Below are 24,382 nucleotides of genomic sequence, written 5' to 3'. Positions count from 1 at the left end.
AGAAAATCACCATTGTTAGAAGCATATTTGCTCAGAATCCTGAATTTGATTTATCTTCTTTTTCTTACAATTGCATTTGTGGAGAAAAGTGCTTTTCATTAGAGATGGAAATGCCTTCTTTTTTTTTTTTTTTTTTTTGAGACAGTCTTGCTCTGTCGCCCAGGCTGGTATGCAGTGGTGTAATCACGGCTCACTGCAGCCTTGACCTCCCAGGCTCAGGTGATCCATCCACCTCAGCCTCCCAGGTAGCTGAGACTAAAAGCATGCACCACCATGCCCAGCTAATTTTTAAATTTTTTGTAGAGATGGGCTTTTGCCACGTTGTCTAGGCTGGTCTTGAACTCTTGGACTCAAGCGAACTGCCCACCTCAGCCTCCAAAGGTGTTGGGATTATAGGCATGAGCTACCATGCCGGACCCTTATTTTTTTTTGGGTAGTCAGATTTAGTATCACAATCTCCTCATCCATAAAATGAGGATGATAATAGTATCCACATTGTAGGATTGACAGAAGCACTGGACCAGTTATTATATAAAAGTATACTTTGGGAGGATGAATTGGCCAGATTTCTTGGGGCCAGGTGTTCAAGACCAGCCTGGCAGCATAATGAGACCTACTTTCTTTCTTTCTTTTTTTTTTTTTTTTTTGAGTTGGAGTCTTGCGCTGTCACCCAGGCTGCAGTGCAGTGGCATGATCTTGGCTCACTGCAACCTCTGCTTCCCAGGTTCAAGCAGTTCTCTGCCTCAGCCTCCTAAGTAGCTGGGATTACAGACCCTTGCTACCACGCCTGGCTAATTTTTTTTTGTATATTTAGTAGACACGGGGTTTCACCATCTTGGCCAGGCTAGTCTTGAACTCCTGACCTCGTGATTCACCCACCTTGGCCTCTCAAAGTGATGGGATTACAGGTGTGAGCCACAGTGCCTGGCTAAGACCTGCTTTCAAAAAAAAAAGCAAAAGTATAGTGGTTAGTATAGTGCTTGGCATATGGGAAGCACTATAAGTCTATTATGCTGCTGTATTATTTTATATTTCCAAACATTCATCCATGCAGAAGTTGTGATTAGTGAGGAGTATAACCGGGCATATGGACCCAAATTTGTTTTCCAGCTTTATCTAAAGCAGGATGATAGTTAAAGCCGTAAGAATAGATGAGTTCACCTAGAAAAGAGGGCTTAGAGTGAACAGAGAAGAGTATTTCAAATAGAATCCTAAGAAATGCTAACATGGACAGAGGAAAAGAAAGCTTGCAGAGATGGCTGCAAAGACATAGCTGTAGGTTTAGCAAGAAACCTAGAGAAGGAAAGTTAGGAGAGTTGGGGGCTGGGAAGACAAGAGAGAGAATGACCAAATATTGCTGCAAACAAAAGAATGGTTAAGCATTAAGGTGGATTTGTTAGATTTAGCCACAAAATGGTTTATGATTATGAACTTGGTGAGAGTGGTTTTAAGGCTATGGTGTTAGGATCAGAAGCCAGAGATTATAATGGGTTACGAGATGATTGGGAGGAAATGGATAAGTTTCAAAAACAAAACAAAACAACTTTTGGTAAGTTTGACTGTGGTTAGGAAGGGCAGGACATGGCAGTACTTTCTTTTTAATTTTTTTTTGAAACGGAGTCTCTCTCTGCTGCCAATCTGGAGCGCAGTGGCGCGATCTTGGCTGACTGCAGCCTCCGTCTCCTGGGTTCAAGTGATTCTTCTGTCTCAGCCTCTTGAGTAGCTGGGACTACAGGCATGCGCCACCACACCCAGCTAATTTTTGTATTTTCAGCAGAAACGGGTTTTACTATTTTGGCCAGGGTGGTCTTGGTCTCATAACCTCATGATCCTTCTGCCTCAGCTCCAAATTACTGTGATTACAGGTGTGAGCCACTGTGCCCGGCCAAGAGCACTTTCCTGTAGTTATTTCGGGGGAATATAGGATACTGTAATAACTGGCCAGATGTGGTGGCATGCGCCTGTAGTCCCAAAATAGTCCCAGTTACTCAGGAGGCTGAGGTGGGAGAATACCTGAACCCAGGGAGATTGAGGCTGCAGGGAGCTGTGATTGCACCATTGCAACTCTTGCCTGGGCAACAGAGTGAGACCCTGTCTTAAAAAAAAATACTGTAAACAGTATCTTTATTGCATAATAAATGTCATAAAGATAAAGTGTGTAGGGGGAGACCCCATAAGTGCTGAGGCAGGAGCCAGAAGCCTCAGCCTATTTCCATATAAATAATGAAGAAAGTAACTAGAAATATAACTGTAGTAGTTATTAGTTATTTGTAGGTCATCCTAATTCTTTTACTAATGCCTCTCAGGCTGGAAGTGTGAACCTGGGGTGACATTGTGAAAGGAATGACCCTAAGGCAAGATGCTCTAAGCCCTCTGTCAGGCCCGTGTAACGGCTGCTGGTGGGTGCCTCGGCTGTGCGGCAGCGCCAGCTCTGGGAAAGCACCCACCGTTTAGCCAGCTAGGGAAGGAGACGTCCAAGATAGCCAAGACATCTCCTTCCTCGGGGGAGTGAGGAGAAAACTCCACTCCTCTGAGCTCTTGTGGTGGCTTGGCGGCTGTCAGGGAGGCATGCAGACATCCGGGGGCTTAATTGTCCCTCTCTGGTGCTGTGCTTCAGTGGTCATGTTCCACGTCTACTCTCATGTTCTACTTCTGCACTTGGTTCCTTTTTCTTAGAAGAGATAATCAGTAAAAATAATATAAATCTTAATGTCTTTGTTCTTTCTTGACAAGTATGGAAAAGTGCTGACGCATTATGCCCCTTACCTCATCTCGGTTGCTGGAAAGCCTTGGGCGCCACCTATGTGACACGTGATGTTCTTGACCTTATCACTGACCACCAGCGCCATGCCCTACCTACCCTGCCCCCAGCTTTGCACCATGCCCTACCTACCACTGCCCCCAGCTTTGTACTCAATAAAAGAGCGTCCAGGCACTCGGGGCCACTGCTGAACTCTGCACTTTGGTTAGCAGTGGACCCCTGGGCCCAAACTCTCTTTTCTCTATCTCTGTTTCTTGTGTTTTTTATTTCTACAATTTCTTGTCTCCACGCCAGCAGAGAAGGGCTCACAGGACCCTGTAGGGCTGGACCCTACAATAAAGGAGACATGTTCAAGTACTTGAAGGTGCTTAGGTGGAGGGCGTTAGTGTACATGTAGTATTCTGGGAAGGACTGTCATATGCTATCATTTGGGCTCAGATTTAACAGTGGAATAGGAGTTTGGTGAGTTGACAGACGAGGGGAAGAGGGTACTTTAGATTTGGAGAAAGGCATGGATTTGTGAATCATTGAAGCATGTTTGAGGAACTATGATGATTTAGTCACTGCTAGAACACAGAGTGTAAGCTCAGCAAGTCCAGTGAGCCAGGACAGTGGTTAGGGCTGAGAGCATGGCAAGGGGTGGGGTGTGCCTTGTGGCTGCACCCATAGAATCTTAAATTTTATCCTGTAGGTCTTTGCTTCCCAATGGGGATTTGTATTGGTATGCCAGGGGTACTCAAAGCTACAATACAAAAATTAGCCAGTTGTGGTGGCACGTACCTGTAATACCAGCTACTCAGGAGGCCAAGGCAGGAGAATCGCTTAAACCCAGGAGGTGGAGGTTGCAGTGAGCCGAGATCGCATCACTGCACTCCATCCTGGGCAACAGAGTAAGACTGGTCTCAAAAAAAAAAAAAAAAAAAAAAAAAAGCTGCAGGATAAACATTAGCATATCTTCTTAGAATATCAATTAAATTGAATTTCATGGGAAATTATTGCTATAGTAAAGCATGAATTGAAAATTAAGGTCAAACATAATCTTAGATATTAACATTAAATAATAATTCAATGTTCTCTAGTGGCTGCTTCTTCAGGCTCTGCCTCTTCTAGACCCTCCATTCCTCCATCACTTTCTTCAGGAGAAAGAGCATCCGTATAGCATCCATGGGAAACCAATGAAGAATTGTAAGCAGGAGTGGTTGCCATCTGTTTTGGTGGAGATCACCCTAGAAGAGGATAGTTTCAGGTTCCTGTGTCACATAAGCAAGGGACACATTCACATAGATAAAATGCAAAATAGCCTTAAATAGGTAAGAGCAGGGCAAGACAGGACAGGAAGACTTACAGGGAGGCTACTGAAATGAGCTGTCTCTGTAGTAGGATAAGGGAAGAGGGAATGAAAAGAAGTATTGAAAGAGGCAGAAATGACAAGACTAGTGTGAAGGTGGAGGCGTGCACATAGATGTGTAGGTGTGATGGGAGAACCTAGGCGGACTCCTAAGTTTCTTCCTTAGGCACCTTGAGAGAAAGATGGTACCATTTCCTAAAACAGGGAATAGAGGCAGAACAGTTTAGGGTGAAGGTGGAGAAAAAATTCCACTTTACTGAATTTGAGAGGTTTTGGGGATGTGCAAATGGAGATCTGTAGCAGCAGTTGGGGATTTGGAGTTCTGTAGAAAGGCCTATCCTGAAGATACACATTGAGTATTCCTCAGCATGTATCACTGATAGTGGAAGCAATGGGCATGATTGAGGTTGTCCAAGCAGAGCATATTGAGTGAGCAGAGGCTAAACACAGAGCTGGAAAGCACCACCATTTAAGGGGGAAGCTGAAAGAAGAACAGAGGTCAAAAAGGTATGAGTGGCCAAAGAGGGAGAAGAGCAAAACAAGGACTATTAAGAAGTCTCTGTTGTTGCAGAGTTTGAGACTAGGACTGAGAAAATGCAATTGAGATTACAAACAGAGGTCATTGGTGGTGACCTTTGCCTAAGCTGGGTTTTAGTAGGGTTTAGGGACAGGGTTGGCAGGGAGGGGGCACTGCAGCCTTTTGAAGTGGGTAAGGAATGCAGAGCAGAGAGGAAGCGGAAGTAGAGGCAGGCAGTGTACCTTGTTTCAAGCCTGGCCGTGTAAGGTGGAGAGAAAGGAAGTAGGTAGGATGTTTATACATTTATCTGTTCTTTATCTCTCTCCTTGCTAGAAAATAAGTTGCCTGAGGGCATAAACTTAGTTTTATTCACTGCTTATCTCCCGGGTCAAGAAAGAGCTCCTGGCCCATAGTAGGCACTCAACAAATATTTGATGGCCCAACAAATGAATAATGTTAAGAAAGTAGAGACTTGAGTGTGTTCATTTGTTGGGTGGAGGGGTAATAGGTCTTGAGGAGGAGGAATTGAACGTCTAGAGTAGAAAGATGTGATGGCATGAGGTCTCCCTGAGTCAGCAAAGTTTGAGATTGTAAGCGCTGCTGGAGTAATCATTCAGGATGCCAGGAATGGCTCCTTTTCTGCTGAAACAGAAGGGAAGAAGGAAAGGATGGGAGCAGAGGCCGATATTCATAGGTGGTAGATGAGGAAGTTGAGGGAGTTCTTGCCTAATGGCCTTATGAGTATTCTCTCAGTTAAAAATAAGAGTGTTGGCTAGATGCGGTGGCTCACTCCTGTAATCCCAGCACTTTGGGAGGCCGAGGCGGGTGGATCATTTGAGGTCAGGAGTTTGAGACCAGCCTAGCCAACATAGTGAAACGCTGTCTTTACTAAAAATACAAAAATTAGTTGGGTGTTGTAGTGTGCTTCTGTAATCCCAACTACTTGGGAGGCTGAAGCAGGAGACTTGCTTGAACCCGGGAGGTGGAGGTTGCAGTCAGCTGAGATCGCACCACTGCACTAGAGCTTGAGCGACAGAGCCAGACTCCGTCTCAAAAATAAAAAATAAAATAAGAGTGTCATATATGGGTCCTTGGAAAACGCTTTTTGAAGACATACAAAAAAACCCACCAACATTTAAGCTATGCTTCTGTGGAAAGTCACTGTGGTCAGTGACATGAAAGGTAGGTGAGGTGAGGATGTGCCAGAGAAGATGAGTAAGAGTAAGTGAGACAAGAGGTCTCTAGTCTCAGCTGGGAATGTCGGGTGTGGCTTTGACCTGAGAGAAGGGAGTGTGGGTACCTGTGTGAACCCCCTTTCCTTCAGCTCCAGAAGGAGCAGGACGCTGTCCATGGGCTTTCAGGGAAGTGAGAGAAGAAAGGCAGTGCGTAAGTCTTACTCTCTCCTGCGTGAGAAAAAACGAAGAAACTGGAGCCTTGAGTGAAGTAGAGTAACTCTTTGTCAGCAACTCCGCTGGCCCTCACCGGGCTGGTTTTTCAGTGATCTATTTCTGATTCATTTGACAGGAAACTGCTTTCCCAACTTTTACAAGCTGTTATCTAAAATGGTTTGTGTGCTTAGCAGCAAAGGTAGTAGTGAGAAGAGGATGTGACAGAGTCAGTGAGTCATAAAGAGCAAGACATGACCTTATTTGTTTACCTCATCAGGTTTTACATAGAATTAATTTAAAGAATATTAAAGTGTCCATTTTGTTTTATTAGCAGTTGTTTAGTAATAAGTTATCATGCTTTGGAATTCTCTATTTTCAGTCTCATCAAATTCAAGACTACATATTTCTCATGACCTTTCTGAAAGGGAAGGGAGAGTAGTAAGGATGGGTCTTGTAAACTTCCAGTCTTCAGTTGAAATTAAATAACCCAACCAAGATGATTTTTTTCTTTTGCTGTCAGCCCTATCAGCCATTATTGCAGGTTAATCCCTGACAAGCTTTGCAGGGCGAGGGTAGCATTGAACTAGAGTTCTGGCTCTTGCTGTTTCGTATTTTGTGTGTTTTAGAATGTTTTCTCTGTGAACAGAGGATCCTTCAGAAAGGCAGCAGATTCCAAAGGTGGGAAGGGATTTCACTTATAGAAAGTTGCAGATTCTAACCATTTGTTTAACTACCCTATCAAGGAAGACGACTTTTTTCCTTTTTTTTTTTTTTTTTTGAGATGGAGTCTTGCTCTGTCACCCAAGCTGCAGTGCAATGGCGTGATCTTGGCTCGTTGCAACTTCTGCCTCTTGAGCTCAAGTGATTCTCCTGTCTGAGCAGCTGGGATTACAGGCACCGCCACCATACCTGGCTAATTTTTGTATTTTTAGTAGAGATGGGGTGTCATCATGTTGGCCAGGCTGGTCTCAAAAACTCCTAACCTCATGATCTGCCCACCTTGGCCTCCCAAAGTGCTGGGACTACAGGCATGAGCCATTGTGCCCGGCCTCCCCTTTTTTTTGAGACAGGATCTTGTTCTGTTGCCCACGCTGGAGTGTGGTGGTGGGATCACAGCCCACCGCAACCTCTACCTTTTGAGCTCAAGCAGCCCTCCTACCTCAGCCTCCCAAGTGGCCACCATGCTGGCTAATTTAAAAAATTTTTAGACACAGATTCTTACTACCATGCCTAGGCTGGTCTTGACCTCTTGGGCTCAAGCGATCTGCCTGCCTTATAGCCTCCCAAAGTGCTGGGATTATGGGAGTGAGCCATCGAGCCAGACCCAACTTTATATTATAAAAAGTACCTGGCCAGGCGCAGTGGCTCACGCCTGTAATTCCCAGCACTTTGGGAGGCTGAGGCAGGCGGATCCCAAGGTCAGGAGTTTGAGACCAGCCTGGCCAATATGGTGAAACCCCATCTTTACTGAAAATACAAAAATTAGCCAGGCATGGTGGCATATGCCTGTAGTCCCAGCCACTCAGGAGGCTGAGGCAGGACAACTGCTTGAACCTAGGAGGTGGAGGTTGCAGTGAGCCAAGATCTCGCCACTGCACTCCAGCCTGGGTGACAGTGAGACTCTTGTCCCCCACACACAAAAAAATTAATTAATTAAAAGTACCTGTTACTTTTTGGAGATGGGAGTAACTTTTTTTCTCCCTGACAGAATGTGGAATCAGAGATTGAGGTATGATAGTTGGAACTTGGTATCATCATAATCAGAATTCACCAATATTTAGAATTCACTTTTTTTCTAAGCCATCTCCTTGCCCTAATTCCCCATGATTCTAAGTTTTTTTAGCCATTCGTCAACTAGTTAGAACTCTAATTAGGCATGTTTTCTGGGGAAGAAAATATGACTTTATCAGCATTTTGGGGAGAACTCAGGGACAAGAGAGTCATCTGGACAAGTTGGCATCAACAAGCTGAGGACTTATTTCTCATTTTCACAGAGAACCAAGTTATAGCCAGATCCTTATTTTCCTGGAATTTATATTATGTGTGTGTGTTTAAAAAACCACTTTCAAGACTTGAAACCCAATGTCTGGATTCTTTCTACACATTCTCATTTCTGTTGGTTTTTAGAGGAATCAGCTGGACAGCATTCTGAGATTAGGAACATGTCCAAGACAGTGAGGTAACATGGAAAAGATTGTGGGTTCGGATTCCACTTCTGTTTACAAGCTTTGTGACCTTGAGCAAGTCATTTAACCTTTCCTATCCTTTGGGAGATGAAGTGACTAGATGAGAGAATCTAGTTCTTCCTAGCTCTTAGTTCCTGAGATGACCTATATTTATGAAAACATATGAAAAGGAGATCCTATTTTATTTTTTATTTTTTTCAAAGACGGGGTTTCACCATGTTGGTCAGGCTGGTCTTGAACTCCCAACCTCAGGTGATCTGCCCACCTTGGCCTCCAAAGTACTTGGATTACAGGCGTGAGCCATTACGCCCGGCCAAGGAGATCCTATTTTAAATTCACTGGAACATAGCCTGGCGGGGTAGCTTACACCTATAATCTTAGTACTCTGGGAGGTCGAGGCGGGTGGCTTAGTTGAACCCAGGAGTTTGAAACCAGCTTGGACAAGACGATTAAGCCTCGTCTCTACAAATAGTATTTTAAAAGTTAGCTGGGTGTGATGGTACATGCCTGTAGTCCCAGCTACCCAGGAGGCTGAGGTGGGAGGCTTACCTGAGCCCAGGAGGTCAAGGCTACAATGAGCAGTGATTATGCCACTGCACTGCAGCCTGTGAGACAGAGTGTGAGCCTGTTTCAAAAAGAAAAAAAAAAAAAAATTAACTGGGTAGTTATTATTCAAAGAAAATCCAGGCCAGGCCTGGTAGCTTACGGCTGTAATCCTAGAACTTTGGGAGGCCAAGGCCAAGACAGGACAATCACGTGAGCCCAGGAATCAGGAATTTTTTTTTTTTTTTGAGACGGTGTCTTACTGTTGCCCATGCTGGAGTGCAGTGGCATGATCTAGGCTCACTGTAACCTCTGCCTTCCAGGTTCAAGTGATTCACCTGCCTCGGCCTCCTGAGTAGCTGGGATTACAGGTGCCCACCACCACGCCCAGCTAATTTTTGTATTTTGTTTTAGTAGAGATGGGGTTTCACTATATGGGCCAGGCTGGTCTTGAACTCCTAACTTCAAGTGATTCTCCTGCTTTAGCCTCCCAGAGTGCTGGGATTACAGACGTGAGACATCATGCCTGGCTGAGCCTAGGAATTTGAGCATCCCAGGCAACAAAGTGAGACCTTGCTTCTACTAAATACATACATACATACCTACATGCATACATACATACATACATACATACGCCAGGCATGGTGGCGCGAGCCTGCAGTCCCAACTACTGGGGAGGGTTGCTTGAGTTTAGGAGGAAGGCTGCAGTGATCATAGTAGTGAGCTATGATCATGCCACAGCCTGGGCAACAGAGTGAGATTCTGTCCCTTTAAGAAAGAAGAAAAAAATCAATCCATGTATAGTGAGAACCATCATACCCTAATTTATACTCAGTCACTCAAAAGTTACATGTTGAATTTTCTTCTTTTTTTTTTTTTTTTTTTTTTTTTTTTGAGACGGAGTTTCACTCTTGTTACCCAGGCTGGAGTGCAATGGCGCAATCTCGGCTCACCGCAACCTCCGCCTCCTGGGTTCAGGAAATTCTCCTGCCTCAGCCTCCCGAGTAGCTGGGATTACAGGCACGCACCACCATGCCCAGCTAATTTTCTGTAGTTTTAGTAGAGACGGGGTTTCACCATGTTGACCAGGATGGTCTCGATCTCTTGACCTCATGATCCACCCGCCTCGGCCTCCCAAAGTGCTGGGATTACAGGCTTGAGCCACCGCGCCCGGCGAATTTTCTTCTTAAAATTTTATTGACAAATAATAATATATTTTTTTTTTTGAGGTGGGGTCTCATGCTGTCACCCAGGCTGGAGTGCAGTAGTGTGATCTTGGCTCACTGCAACCTCCACCTCCCGGGTTCAGGTGATTCTTCCACCTCAGCCTCTCGAGTAGCTGGGACACAGGTGTGTACCACCATGCCCAGCTAATTTTTGTATTTTTTGATAGAGATGGATTTTCACCATGTTGGCCAGGCTGGTCTCGAACTTCTAACCTCAAGTTATCCACCTGCCTTGGCCTCCCAAAGTGCTGGGATTACAGGCGTGAGCCACAATAATTGTGTTTTTTTAAAATGTTGAATTGTCTTAATGCAAGACATATACTTAGTTATTCAGAGTGTGTGCTGTTGTTTTGGCCTATTGAGGGTTAGGGGACAGGATTTTAGTTCTGACATTTTGCAGCCTGTTGAATCCTTCTCCTAATCTCCTTTCTCCTTTGTCCCCTACCCCCAACCTCATTATCCTGTGCATTTTTTCTTTTGTAACACTTACCAGATTGCTTATTTATTATTCTTTTAAAAATATATATTTTTCTGTCTTTTTGTAGAGACAGGGTCTCACTTGTTTCCGAGGCTGGTCTTGAATTCCTGAGCTCAAGCAAGCCACCTGACTTGGCTTCTCAAAGTGCTGGGATTATAGGCTAGAGCCACTGTGCCGACCAGATTGCTTTCTAATTGTTTGTTTGCACTTCTCTTAATTCTTCCCAAAGGCTAGAAACCTTGTCTTACTAATTTTTACTTTCCCTATTGTAAAACATTGAGGGAAGGAAAGACAGTAAGATGTGAGGGAATAGGTAGGAATTGAGTTAGAGATGGCCCAGATTTTGAGTTTGAGTGACCAAGAGAGTGATAGTGTGTTCTATACAAACACCTGAGATTCTGGTTTGGGGTGAACAGTTTAATTTTGGACATGTTGGAGTCTATGGCAGTATCATCCAGGCAACAAATGGCATTGGCAGGGCATTTGAGTGGCTGTTCAATAGGCAGTTAGAAGTGGTGAATTATATCCTGGAGCTGTTGAAGGATTTGGGCATCATCTTCATGTGATTCATCAGATGAATCAGATCTTTGAAAAGGAAAGTAAAAAATGAAGCTAATGAGGAATGCCTTTGTTTAGGAAGCTAGAGAAGAAAAAAGAGTGATCCAAAATGCCAGGGGGGTGATCAGTCACGGAAGTCGGAGGTGGACCAGGGTGGGTAGTATGGTGCTTTTGTGGAGACAGATACTCAATGTTAAACCTCTAGAGAGGTTAGAAGAATTCAGTAAGAGAATACAAAGGATTGGATTTGTCAGTTTCGCTCCTGTGGCTGAATCAGAGGCTAGATTGCAAACGGGAATGAGGACCTAGAAATGTAGGCTTCTCATGTTGAAGTTGGGGAAATGAACGAGGGTGGATTCAAAAGAGTACTTATTTATTTTACTTTACTATCGCTTAATATTAGAGGATACTGAGGAATGTTCATAGGCCTAGGGGAAAGAAACAGGAATGAAAAGCTTGTGTTGGTTGGGGAGAGCTAGGCATAGGTTAGATCTCTGGATATTTGGAAGAGGCGAGCTGCTAGAGAGCAGGAAGGTGAGGCTGCTGTTCTCTCCTTTACTAGTAGGAAGAAGAGGTTGAGTGAAAAATTCCGCTTCAGAGGGAGGTTGGTGTGGGGATAAAGGGAGAAGTTTCTTCAGAAATGTGGAAGCATAAGGGTTTGAGAAATGTGAAGAGAATGAGAGCATTGGCCATCGGGGAGTATGAGAGGAAGTAATGAAACAATAAAAGCAGTGCCGGCAGTTAGCATGAATTTGGAGTGGACACAGAAATATGAAATGGAAAATAGCCCTACCCCACCTGCAACCACTTTTAAAGTCTGTTTTGGGATGGACACAGTGACTCATACCTGTAATCCCAGCACTTTGGGAGGCTGAGGCAGGTGGATTGCCTGAGCTCAGGAGTTTGCGACCAGCCTGGGCAACACAGTAAAACCTCGTCTCTACTAAAATATAAAAAAAAATTAGCTGGGTGTGGTGGTGTGCACCTGCAGTCCCAGCTACTTGGGAGGCTGAGGCAGGAGAATTATTTGAACCTGGGAGGCGGAGGTTGCAGTAAGCCAAGATTGCACCATTGCACTCCAGCCTGGGTAACAGAACGAGACTGTTTCACAAAAAAAAAAAAAAAAAAAAAAAAAAGTCCGTTTTAGAGCTCTGGTAGTTAATAGCGTAACTTTTAGTAGTAATATGTTGCGGTTAGTAGTGTCTCTCGATTCCCTTCTGTGAACCATGAGAAATGTACCCATTTCTTTTACTCTTTTCTTCCTTTTTTGGTAGTAATATTACTGTTTTTCTATTATCAAAGTAAATAATGTTTATACTCGGCCGGGCGCGGTGGCTCAAGCCTGTAATCCCAGCACTTTGGGAGGCCGAGGCGGGTGGATCACGAGGTCAAGAGATCGAGACCATCCTGGTCAACATGGTGAAACCCCGTCTCTACTAAATATACAAAAAATTAGCTGGGCATGGTGGTGCGTGCCTGTAATCCCAGCTACTCAGGAGGCTGAGGCAGGAGAATTGCCTGAACCCAGGAGGCGGAGGTTGCGGTGAGCCGAGATCGCGCCATTGCACTCCAGCCTGGGTAACATGAGTGAAACTCCATCTCAAAAAAAAAAAAAAAAAAAAAATAATGTTTATATTCTCTTTTGTATAACAACAATTAGTCTTTGTGCTATATGTACAAATTAAACCTTAATATATTCCACAAATACAGTTTTTGCAATATTATTAAGTAACTACTACTTACTTTGGAATCTAGCAGTGCTATTGAATACTGGGAAAAGGAAACATAGTATTTTATCACCAAACTGCCTCTTTAAAGAGAATTAATAAGTCAAATGCTTATTCCATGGTACTGCAAGGAAAAATTTAACATTCAGACAAAAAGTTCTCTCAGCAAGGCAGTTTTACTTTCTGCAGAAAGAGTACAACTCACCAGCAGTCTTGCCACAAGAATACAATAAACAAAAGCAAAGGTAGGCATATTTATTCCTTATGCATTGAGTTCTTACTGCTGTGTCTGATCTCCATTGGTTGGAGCCGGAACTCATAATCTAAAACTGAACCCAATTGGCTAGTAACTTAAAACTTTTCTAAATAGGTAAAGGCAATGGAGAACAAAGAAGAAGAAGTCCAAATAAGGAAGGAGCATAGGCTGCAAGCTGGGACATGCCTGTGAGCACGTCCAGGACAAATATGTTGGTTAAAGTACAAGGACATAGAATGTGCTACATGCCTGTGAGCATGTCTAACAGCTACATAGGATAGGACTTAACAAAGAGTTATTAGCAAAAAGCAAGAAGGTTTTGAAGAAAGTCTTTAAAACAAACCATTATTTCTAACGTTTATTATTATTATTCTTTAACAAGAAGGGAAATTTTGAAGAGGAACTTTTTACTTTCTACAATGGCCGAAACATCAGAATCTAGTGAATCCTCTTAATTTCTTTTCAGCTTTCTACGCTCCTTCTAGGTCATACTCAACTGTTGTTGTTTTTCATACTTTCAAATTGTTATTTTTCTTGTATTTTTTTAAAACTTGGAATAGTTACTGATTTTAACATGGGATGCATGAATGTTGAGCTTTAAGTTCTTGCCTTTCAAAGATGTCTTTGTAGCCGGACGCGGTGGCTCACACCTGTAATCCCAGCACTTTGGGAGGCCGAGGCGGGTGGATCATAAGGTCAAGAGATCGAGACCATCCTGGTCAACATGGTGAAACCCCGTCTCTACTAAAAATACAAAAATTAGCCGGGCATGGTGGCGGCACACGTCTGTAGTCCCAGCTACTCAGGAGGCTGAGGCAGGAGAATCGCTTGAACCCAGGAGGCGGAGGTTGCGGTGAGTTGAGATCACGCCACTGCACTCCAGCCTGGGTAACAAGAGTGAAACTCCGTCTCAAATTTTTTATAAAAAATTTTTAAAAGAAAAAAAAAAGTCTTTGTCTCTCATTTGATTGTCATTTCAATGTAGCCCATTTTAATACTCTGGAAGCTTTTAAGGTTGCTGTTTGTCTTTAGAGTTCTGAAATTAATTAGGATGTGTCTAGGCATGTGTTTTTTCTCTTTCATCCTGTTTGGCTGTAGGTAGACTCAATCTGTCTTTGTTGACAATTCAGGAGATTTTTATTGTTTCTTCCCTTCCCTGTGCCGTGTTTTAATCTGTTTTGTGTTTGTGTATGCTCTTTTTAAACCACACTTTATTATGTATTTTTTTGAGACAGGATCTTGCTCTGTTGCCCAGGGTGGAGTACAGTGGCAGGATCACAGCTCACTGCAGCCTTACCCCTACCTTCCAAGCACAAGTGATCTTCACGAGTAGCTGGGACTGCAGGCTTATGCTAAATTTTGTATTTTTAGTAGAGAGAGTGTTTTGCTACATTGCTCAGGCTGGTCCCGAACTCTTGGGCTCAAGCACTTCGCCTGCCGTGGCCTCTCAAAGTACTGGGATTACAGGTATGAGCCACCATGCCTGGCCCACACTTTGTTCTTGATTTTGATCAATAAGATATCCTGTTGAATCTGAATGTGCCAAGTAGATTTTTTAAAAAAATTCTCATCTAATTCCTGAACTATCTCATATTTCCTTAAGGAAAAATTCTAGCAATCCATCTTGGCCTGTTTTTTCTGTTATATTGGGTTTCCCAATGTTGTATAATTTGTGGTTATTTACAGTTAATGTGAATGACTAGGCTACTGAGTAATTGGTGTGGTATTCTGCTGTTGTTCTATGGGTCTTAATAGGTATTTAAATTTTTCTTACGGAATATCACAAGAGTATATATAAAGTGTATGCACAGGCTGGGTGCAGTGTAATCCCAGCACTTTGGGAAACCGAGGTGGGTGGATCACCTGAGATCAGGAGTTTGAGACCAGCCTGGCAAACATGGTGAAATCCCATCTCTACTAAAAACACAAAAATTAGCTGGGCGTGTAATCCCAGCTATTCAGGAGACTGAGGCAGGAGAATCACCTGAATCCAGGAGGCAGAGGTTGAAGTGAGCCGAGATCATGCCATTGCACTCCAGCCTGGGCAATGAGAAAAAAAAAATGTTTGCACAGTTTAAAGAAGAGTAATAGATTGAACACTGGTAGGTCCACAGTCTAGTTTAACTAAAAGCTTAAAACACCTCTGAAGGCCCTGTTGGCATCTCCTATTACTCTTCCCTCACCCTTAGATGTAACTATCATGCTGAATTTTGTTAATTCTCTAGTGTTGCTTTGTGCTTTGTGTAATCCCAAATAATATATTATTTAGTTTTACGAGTTTCTGTAAATCTAAATAATATGAATTTAGATTTTATTCAGGACCATGAAGAGCTAGAAATTCACCTATTTTCAGAGACTTGTTTGTAGACTATGCAGTAACTTATTTGTCCTTCCTATATTCAACATTTGTACACTCCGCCCCTACAACCACCTCTGAATCCACCGTGAAATCTTTGAGGGGTGGTGAAGGTACCACCTCTGCCACCACCACGCCTTCTGCCACCACAGAAACCAAGACCTCCTCTTCCCCTGTATCCCCCGTGGACACAGTTTGGACAAAGTGGGATTCCAAATGTTTCAGAATTCAACCTTCTTCAGCCCAAGCTGATCTCCATTCTCTATTGTCCTCACAAGAAATATTATCAAAGAAAGATTTAGTTTTGTCACAATAGCAGTTAGGTCCAAGAGGATTTTCTTCATCAGCATTTCCTTCACTGTTTTGGGTATCAACTCCTGAGACTCCTTTATCTTCACCATTTATAGGTTTCTCCTGTTTCTCAAGTTTATCGTCTTTTAATTTAAGTTTATTATGAAACTCTTGTCGGTCTCTTCCTTGTTGAATTGTGCATTTACACATTTATACTTTCAAAGTCTTTCTCAAATTTTATTGGCCTGTCTTGCTGAATACCAAATCTTCTCCTGCCACCCCGATGACCCCCTGCCCTCTCTTTGGAGCTGAAGAAGCACCTGGAACTGCTTGTCTCTTGCTATTATTTCTGAGTTGCTCATTTCTGGCCTTGAAACTTTGTGTACTTCAGCTCACCTGTGCTCTTCATTCTCTATTCTTTTTTGGCTAGTAGATGGCAAAGGCCTGGTTGATAAAAGACTCCTTCTCCCAACAGGTGCTATAACAGGTAAGTGGGCCGAGGAGGTCTACACTGCTTGTTCCGTGGTTGGGCTTTTTCTCAAAGGGTCTGAGATAACCGTGTTTTTAGATGTCGTGAATCCTGTGTAGAGGCAGAACCAACCGCATGACTTTAGGGTAAGGTACCACTGTTTGACATTTCTGGTCCAGAGGATGTCAAAGAGCTTCTGGAAATACCAGCAGCACCAAGCTGCTGCCCAGCTAAGGAACTTAGACTGAACTGTTGATGGGCATCCTACGGAAAGGCCCAAAAGAACACACAGATTGGGATGAAGAAGTTGATGAGCCTAGTGAGGACTGAACTATAGCTGGGACTTAAGGCAAAAAACACTGGTTTTGGTGGCTCACAAATGGTGAGGTCTTTAATGTCACTCCCACAGAATATAATGTATACAAAAACTTCATCTTGAGGTGGTATTGGACATCTGTCCATCTGTCTTCTGTACCAAAGGATCGAACTTTGGCAAGGGCTACGATGGAGTTCTCAGTGTCCTCAGTGTCGATGGTGTAGAAGATGCCCTCATAGTGGATTTTCGCCTTGGAGATGAGGCCGATGTAAGGGGTGCCCCGGCTCATGGCGCTGCTGTGCTGCTCTGGTCACAGAGAGGCAGTTCCTGCTGCTGTCGCCTGTTTAGCACGCCCACTCGCTTCGTGGGTGCCTACAGCAGCCGCCTCAGACCCAACATGGCAGCTATGCCAGGAGTGGTGTGGGGCATGCTGGGAGAGCAAGGCCGTGCTCTCGCGAGACTTCAAGTTGGTGGGAATTTTCTGATGATTACCATCAGATCACCATTTTACGTGGCAATTAAATTTGGATAAAGGAGCTTGCTTAAACATGAGAAACTGTAACCAGTTTTCCTCAGTTGGGTTTATGAAAGAGGCTACACCTTGGGTTTTGGAGGGATCCCAGATGTCCTTGTCACTTGTCACTTGTATGCTGCAACACGTACTATACAAACGTGAGAAAAATTTGGCCATGATGCCAGTTCTAGTTCAGGAAAGTCAAGTTTCAGGATTGGGGTGGATGAAGAAAGTTTCATAATAGTAGATCAGAATTATGTATGGCTCAGGAGATTAGAAAGTAAAAATTGAGGTTGATGCAACAACCCTTAGTGTCCACATTAACTCCTAAAAGATGAGCACTTCATTTCCTGTATTATCTCCTTTTCATATTTCACCAAACAAAATACTCGTGATTCTTCTGTATACTATTGGAGAGCCTTTAAGACTTAGGGTATATTTTGGTCCTGGCTGATTTAAAAATATTTGTAAGTATATTGTAGAGGAATATTAGTTTTTCCCATGCAGAATATAATGCTCTTATTTATTGATTAGCCCCTTTCCTCCCAAAATTTAGAGAGTCTGGAGAAAAAAAAAAAAAAAAAACATGGAGAAAAATATTGTATTCAGTATTTTTGTTACTATTGTTAAGTTAGTAAGCAAAAGGCATCCATGTATACTTGGTTTGAATAAGAGGCAAAACCCCTAAAAGAAGCTGGGTGTGGTGGTACCCTCTGGTAATCCCAGCTACTGGGGAGGCTAAGGCAATTGGATCACTTGAACCCACGTGTTTGACTCCAGGCTGGGCCACATAGCAAGACTCCATCTCCTAAAACAAAACAAAACCCTAAAAGTACTTAGAATGTTAGTAGTGGTTGTAATTTGGGTTTGAAATTTGCATCAATGTAGTAAGAGCAGAACTGATGTTCTTACGGTTGGAAGGAATGTTTAAAAAAAAATTCATGGTCACAACTTTTGTTGGGAGAATAGAGAAAGACTAAGAGAAAGATAGACTAAGAGATAGAAAATGTTTAATCCTGCATTGTGGCTTACTGTAGCATTTCATATTCCCTTGAATTTTAGAGTAGATTTTCTCCAAAATTCTGTAAACTTAGGGATATGTATGATTGCCAGGTGTCTGACACCATTCTAAATTTGGAACTTTTTGGAATCTAATTTCTTCTGCTAACCCATAGTAAATGAAAGAAAGTAACACACACGCTATTTTTTTTTTTTTCTTTAAGATGGAGTTTCACTCTTGTTGCCCAGGCTGGAGTGCAATGGTGGAGTCCCGGCTCACTGCAACCTCCCAGGGTCAAGCGATTCTCCTGCCTCAGCCTCCCGAGTAGCTGGGATTACAGGCGTATGCCACCATGCCCAGCTAATTTTGTATTTTTAGTGGAGATGGGGTTTCTCCATGTTGGTCAGGCTGGTCTCAAACTCCAAACCTCAGGTGATCCGCCCGCCTTGGCCTCCCAAAGTGCTGGGGTTACAGGCATGAGCCACCACGCCCTGTCAAAGTAACACACACACTATTAATGCCAACTAGAAAACATAAAGAGGTTGCCGCGGTGGCTCACACCTGTAATCCCAACATTTTGGGAGGCCGAGGTGGGTAGATCACTTAAGGCCAGGAATTGGAGACCAGTCTGGCCAACATGGGAAAACCCAGTCTATATAAAAATACAAAAATTAGCTGGGTATGATGGCGCATGCCTGTAATCCTAGCTATTTGGGAGTCTGAGGCATGAGAATTGCTTAAACTTGGGAGGCGGAGCCGAGATTGTGCCACTGTACTTAAGCGTTGGCGACAGAGAGAGACTGTCTCAAAAAAAAAAAAAAAGAAAAAAGAAAATTTCAAAATCTCATAAAGACAATGGGAAAGACTGCAGTTGTCTTGGAATTCATGAATGTATTCAAAAATTTTTTCATCTTTGTTGATGCATATTTCTGTAGTAGTTTTTCCTCTCTTCATTTTCTCTCATAGAGGGAAAAGATTTGATATTCTTGAGTCATCTCTCTCCTGAAATCTACTCAGTTTTACTCAGACCTGTGCTATATAGAGTATTATGTTCATGCCCATGTCTGATGAGGGAGAAACACAGGAGAGTGGGTGACTGACTCAGATATAAATGTTCTTATTATACTTGAGCTGCAACCACACCTAGAAACCTTGACAACAACAGGGCCTATGTTTGATATACCTCACTTGTTAAATCCTGTCTGGATTTTAGTGTGTCATATGTGTGTTCATCAGCAAAATTGAACAGGTGCTAGAACAATTGCAAAGCTTTAATCGGACTTATGATTATACTGTTTCTCATTTTGGCCATACAAAAAATATGACACAATAACGAAAACAAATTTCTAGTTGTTTCTGGTTCAGAGCTTGTTTTTTTTTTTTAGACAGAGTCTCACTGTGTCGCCCAGGCTGAAGTGGGGTGGCATGATCTCAGCTCACCGCAACCTCCGCCTTCTGTGTTCAAGTGATTCTCCTGCCTCAGCCTCCCAAGTAGCTGGGACTACAGGCGCACACTACCACGCCCAGCTAATTTTTTTTGTATTTTTAGTAGAGATGGGGTTTCACCATTTTTGGCCAGGATGGTTTTGATCTCTTTACCTCGTGATCCGCCCACCTCAGCCTTCCAAATTGCTGGGATTATAGGCATGAGCCACCACGCTCGGCCAGAGGTTTCTTTTCTTTTCCTTCCTTCCTTCCCTCCCTCCCTCCATTCCTTCCTTTCTTTCTTTCTTTCTTTCTTTTCTTTCTTTTCTTTCTCTTTCTTTCTTTTCTTTCTTTTCTTTCTTTTCTTTCTCTTTCTTTCTTTCTTTCTTTCTTTCTTGTCTCCCACTGTCGCCAAGGCTGGAGTGTAGTGGCGCAGTCTCCACTTACTGCAACCTCTGACTCCCTGGTTCAAGCGATTCTGCTGCCTCAGCCTCCTGAGCATACCCAGCTAATTTTTGTATTTTTAGTAGAGACAGGGTTTCACCATGTTGGCCAGGGTGGTCTCGATAGCTTGACTTCGTGATCCACCCACCTCGGCTTCCCAAAGTGCTGGGATTACAGGTGTAAACCAATGTGCCCAGCCTTCTTTTTTTTTCTTTCTTAGACAGGATCTCACTCTGTTGCCCAGGCTGGAGTGCAGTAAAATGGTCTTGGCCCACTGCAACCTCTGCCTCCCAACCTCAAGCCGTCCTCCCACCTCAGCCTCCTAAGTAGCTGGGACTACAGGTGTGCACCACCATGCCTGGCTAATTGTTTTTGGTCTTTTTTTAAAGCTTTTTTAATTTGTAAAGATGGAGTTTAACCACGTTGCCCAGGCTGTTCTTTAACTCCTGGGCTCAAGCGATTCACCTGCCTCAGCTTCCCAAAGTGATGGGATTATAGGTGTGAGCCACCATGTCTGGCCCAGAGGTGTCAATGCTACATACACGTCCTCCACCAAGATAGAGTCATGGGTAAATTAATTAAAGTTAAGAGACAATTTCAATGTCTTATGGCAAGCTGCTAATGTTTTAAAAATAGCTTTTCCTTCATTATACAAATAACACATGTGGGGCCAGGCATGGTGGCTCGTGCCTGTAATCCCAGCACTTTCAGAGGCCAAGGTGCGAGGCTCACTTGAGGCCAGAAGTTCGAGACCAGCCTGGCCAATGTGATGAAACCCTGCCTCTACTAAAAATACAAAAATTATCCAGGTATGGTAGCACACACATGTAATCCCAGCTACTCAGGAGGCTGAGGCAGGACAGTTCCTTGAGCCAGAGAGGCAGAGGTTGCGGTGAGCTGAGATTGCACCAACAAACTCCAGCTTGGGCGACAGAGTGAGACTCAGCCTCAAAAAAAAAAAAAAAAAAAAAAAAGGAAACTAAAGAAGAAAATGAACATTTCCTTAATCCTAATAGTATTTAAGTAAATTTCCTTGCAGTCACTTTTCTATTCAGATAACTTTCTTAAAAGCTGGAGTATAACTCAAACTATTTTTGAGATGGAAAAAAAAAATAACAACAAAAAAGCTGGGTAGTCCCAGGTGTGGTGTCTTAGGACTGTAATACTAGCACTTTGGGAGGCCAGGATGGGAGAATCACTTGAGCCAGGAGTTTGAGACCAGCCTGGTCAGCATAGTGAGAACCCTCCATCTCTATTTAAAAAACATATTATTTTTTTAAAAAAGCTGGAGTTGGCTGGGTGCAGTGGCTCACGCCTATAATCCCAGCACTTTGGGAGGCCAAGGTGAGTGGATCACGTGAGGTCAGGAGTTCGAGACCAGCCTGACCAACATGGCGAAACCTCATCTCTACCAAAAATACAAAAATTAGCCTGTAATCCCAGCTACTCGGGAGGCTGAGGCAGGAGAATCACTTGAACCTGGGAGGTGGAGGTTGCAGTGAGCCAAGATTGCACCATTGCACTCCAGCATGGGTGACACAGTGAAACTCTGTCTCAAAAAGGAAAAAAAAAAAAAAAAAAGCTGGAGTAGGCTAGGCATGGTAGTTCATGCATATAATCCCAGCACTTTGGGAGGATTGCTTGGACCCAGGAGTTCAAGACCAGCCTGGGCAACATGGCAAGATGCTGCCTCTACAAAAAAAAAAAAAAAAAGTCAACCAGGTGTGTTGGCATGTGCCTATAGTTCCACCCACCTGGGAGGCTGAGGTAGGAAGATCGCTTGAGCCTAGGAGGTTGAGAGTGGAGTGAGCTGTGATCTCACCACAGCACTCCAGCCTTGGTGACAGAGTGAGATTTTGTCCCAAAAAGAAAAAAAAAAAAAAAGAAAACCTGATTATTACTAAATTCATGTCTATCAAGAAAAAAAATCAGTAAATTTATTTCTGTCAACTTAAAACATCTGTTTTGAACATTTTCTATTTCATTATTTAAAAACATGACTAAGTAATGTTCTATTGCATATTCATAATATTTGAACGTTCACCTATGGCTGGACACATACTTTCGATTTGTCTATAATAAACGTTTTAATTAAAGTATAACTTACAAAAGTCTAAACAATAAATGTGTAGCTTAGTGAATTTATAGTGAATTTTTACAAAGTTAACACACCTTGAAACTACCATCTGGATCAAGAAAGAGAACATTGCCAACATCCAGAAGTCATGCTTATTCCTAATTATTACGTCCCTCGAAGTAAACTTGTCTTTGTCTTACTTGTCATTGATTGGCTTTGCCTGTTTTTGAATTTCATGTAAATGGAATCATAGTTATGTTCTCTTTCTTGTCTGGTGTCTGTTGTTGGTTCATTTTAGCTATGAGTTTCATCTGTGCTGTTACTTAAAGCAATAGCTAATTATTTTTCATTTTGCACAGTATTTAATTGTATGACTATACCACATTTATTCTATTGTTTGTGACCTTTTGGTTTGTTTCCAGTTTTGGCTTTTGTGAATGTTTTGTATGTGTTTTTTGGTGTCCATATTTTAGATATAACTACGAATAGTAGAATTGTTTGGTCTTAGGGTATGCATATGTTCGGCTTCAGTAGTATTACCAAACAGTTTTCCACAGTGTTTATACCAATTTACAGCCCTTTTGGCAATGTATGAGAGGTCCATTTCTTCCTGTACTTACCAATACTTGGTGCTGTCAGTTTTCTCCCCTCCCCTCCTCCATCTTCCTCTATCATCCAGCCTAGAGTGCAGTGGTGCCATCATAGCTCACTACAGCCTTGCCCTCTTGGGCTCAAGTGATGAGCTCACCCCTGCCTCCTAAGTAGCTGGGCCTACAGGCATGTGCTACTACGCCTGGCTAATTAAAAAAAATTTTTTTTAATAGACAGTGTGTTGCCATGTTGCCCAGGCTGGTCTTGAACCCCTGTGCTCAAGATAACACTTTGGGCCAAACACTGTGACTCACATTTGTAATCCCAGCACTTTGGGAGCCCGAGGTGGGCTGATCACGAGGTCAGGAGATCGAGACCAGCCTGGCTAACACGGTGAAACCCCATCTCTACTAAAAATACAAAAAATTAGCCAGGTGTGGTGGCACACACCTGTAGTCCCAGCTACTTGGGAGACTGAAGCAGGAGAATAACTTGAATCTGGGAGGTGAAGGTTGCAGTGAGCCAAGATTGAGCCACTGCACTCCAGCCTGGTGACAGAGTGAGACTCCGCCTCATAAACAAACAAAAACGACATTTTGAGTTCCTGCCTCGGCCTCTCAGAGTGCTGGGATTACAGGCATGAGCCACTGTGCCCAACCAGTTTTCTTACATTTAACCATTCTGGTAGTTACATAGTATTTCCCAGTGGTTTTAACTTGCATTTCCTTGATGCCTGATGATATTGAGCACCTTTCCATATGTTTACTGGCTTTGGGATATCCTTTTTTGTGAAGTACTTGTTCTAATGTTTTGGCAATTTTAAAATTGTGATGTTTGTCTTTTATTGATTCGTAGATGTTCTTTATACTAGATATGAGTTCTTTGGTTGTATGCATTGTAGATGTCTTCTTTCTGTGTTTTGAATTTTTATTCTCTTTTTTTGTTTTAAACACACAGAACAGGGTGATTTTTTTCTTTTTATTTTCTTTTTACTGATTTTTGACTCTCAGTGGGGTCTCTTGATCACACAGTAAATGTTTAGAAGTTGACAATGTTATTTTGGTAAAAACGTGCACACATCATATCTCCATAGGGATTGCTTACTTGGAGGCCAGATAATAAGATCAGAGTTCTATTGCAGTTAGTTTTGCCTCCCTAGCAGTGCCATTTGTCTTATAAATAAATATGGGTCCTGAATGCATGGGGAACCAGCTGAGTGTGTGGGTGGATCAACATAAATTCATCTCTAACTCTGGAGACTACTAAAAGCACAATACCTGAAGATATTGACTTACTAGAGTCATGTTTGTATACACAGTATAGAACATACAAGTTAATTCTTGTATGTGCACTGTATGTGCAGTGGTCTAGGATCTCAGTGTGTTTTAATCTATCCATTTTAAAAGTAGGGATTTTTTAAGCAAATTAAATTGACTTCTGTTTTCTGCAGAGTTAGAATACAGTTTAAGAGATCTGTAAGCCAGAAGTAAAAAATATAGATACTAAGGACAAAAGATAGAAAAGTAGTTTCAGTTAGTGGTTAAGAGCTTGGGCTCTGGAGTAAGTTGAAATTCTAGTTCTTTCATTTACTAGTTTAGCAATTTGGGTATTTTATTTAGCCTTTTTTTTTTTTTTTTTTTTTTGGGGGACGGAGTTTCGCCCTTGTTACCCAGGCTGGAGTGCAATGGCGCGATCTCGGCTCACCGCAACCTCCGCCTCCTGGGTTCAGGCAATTCTCCTGCCTCAGCCTCCTGAGTAGCTGGGATTACAGGCACGCGCCACCATGCCCAGCTGATTTTTTGTATTTTTAGTAGAGACGGGGTTTCACCATGTTGACCAGGATGGTCTCGATCTCTCGACCTCGTGATCCACCCGCCTCGGCCTCCCAAAGTGCTGGGATTACAGGCTTGA

The 24,382-nt window shown here is 42.9% G+C and overlaps 1 protein-coding gene and 1 pseudogene across 7 annotated transcripts in view; one reads left to right on the top strand and one right to left on the bottom strand.

Moving 5' to 3' along the window:
- DIP2B (disco interacting protein 2 homolog B) overlaps positions 1–24,382 on the top strand; it is a 269,005-nt gene that overhangs the window by 20,970 nt on the left and 223,653 nt on the right. The window lies entirely within an intron of this gene.
- LOC116561715 lies at positions 16,041–16,709 on the bottom strand (annotated as a pseudogene).

Source organism: Sapajus apella, unplaced genomic scaffold (genome assembly GCF_009761245.1).
Source record: "Sapajus apella isolate SASKATOON/1434 unplaced genomic scaffold, GSC_monkey_1.0 scaffold2, whole genome shotgun sequence".
Lineage (NCBI taxonomy): Eukaryota > Metazoa > Chordata > Mammalia > Primates > Cebidae > Sapajus > Sapajus apella.
The sequence above is the reverse complement of the archived record's forward strand: the minus strand, read 5'-3'. Positions and strand labels throughout refer to the sequence as shown.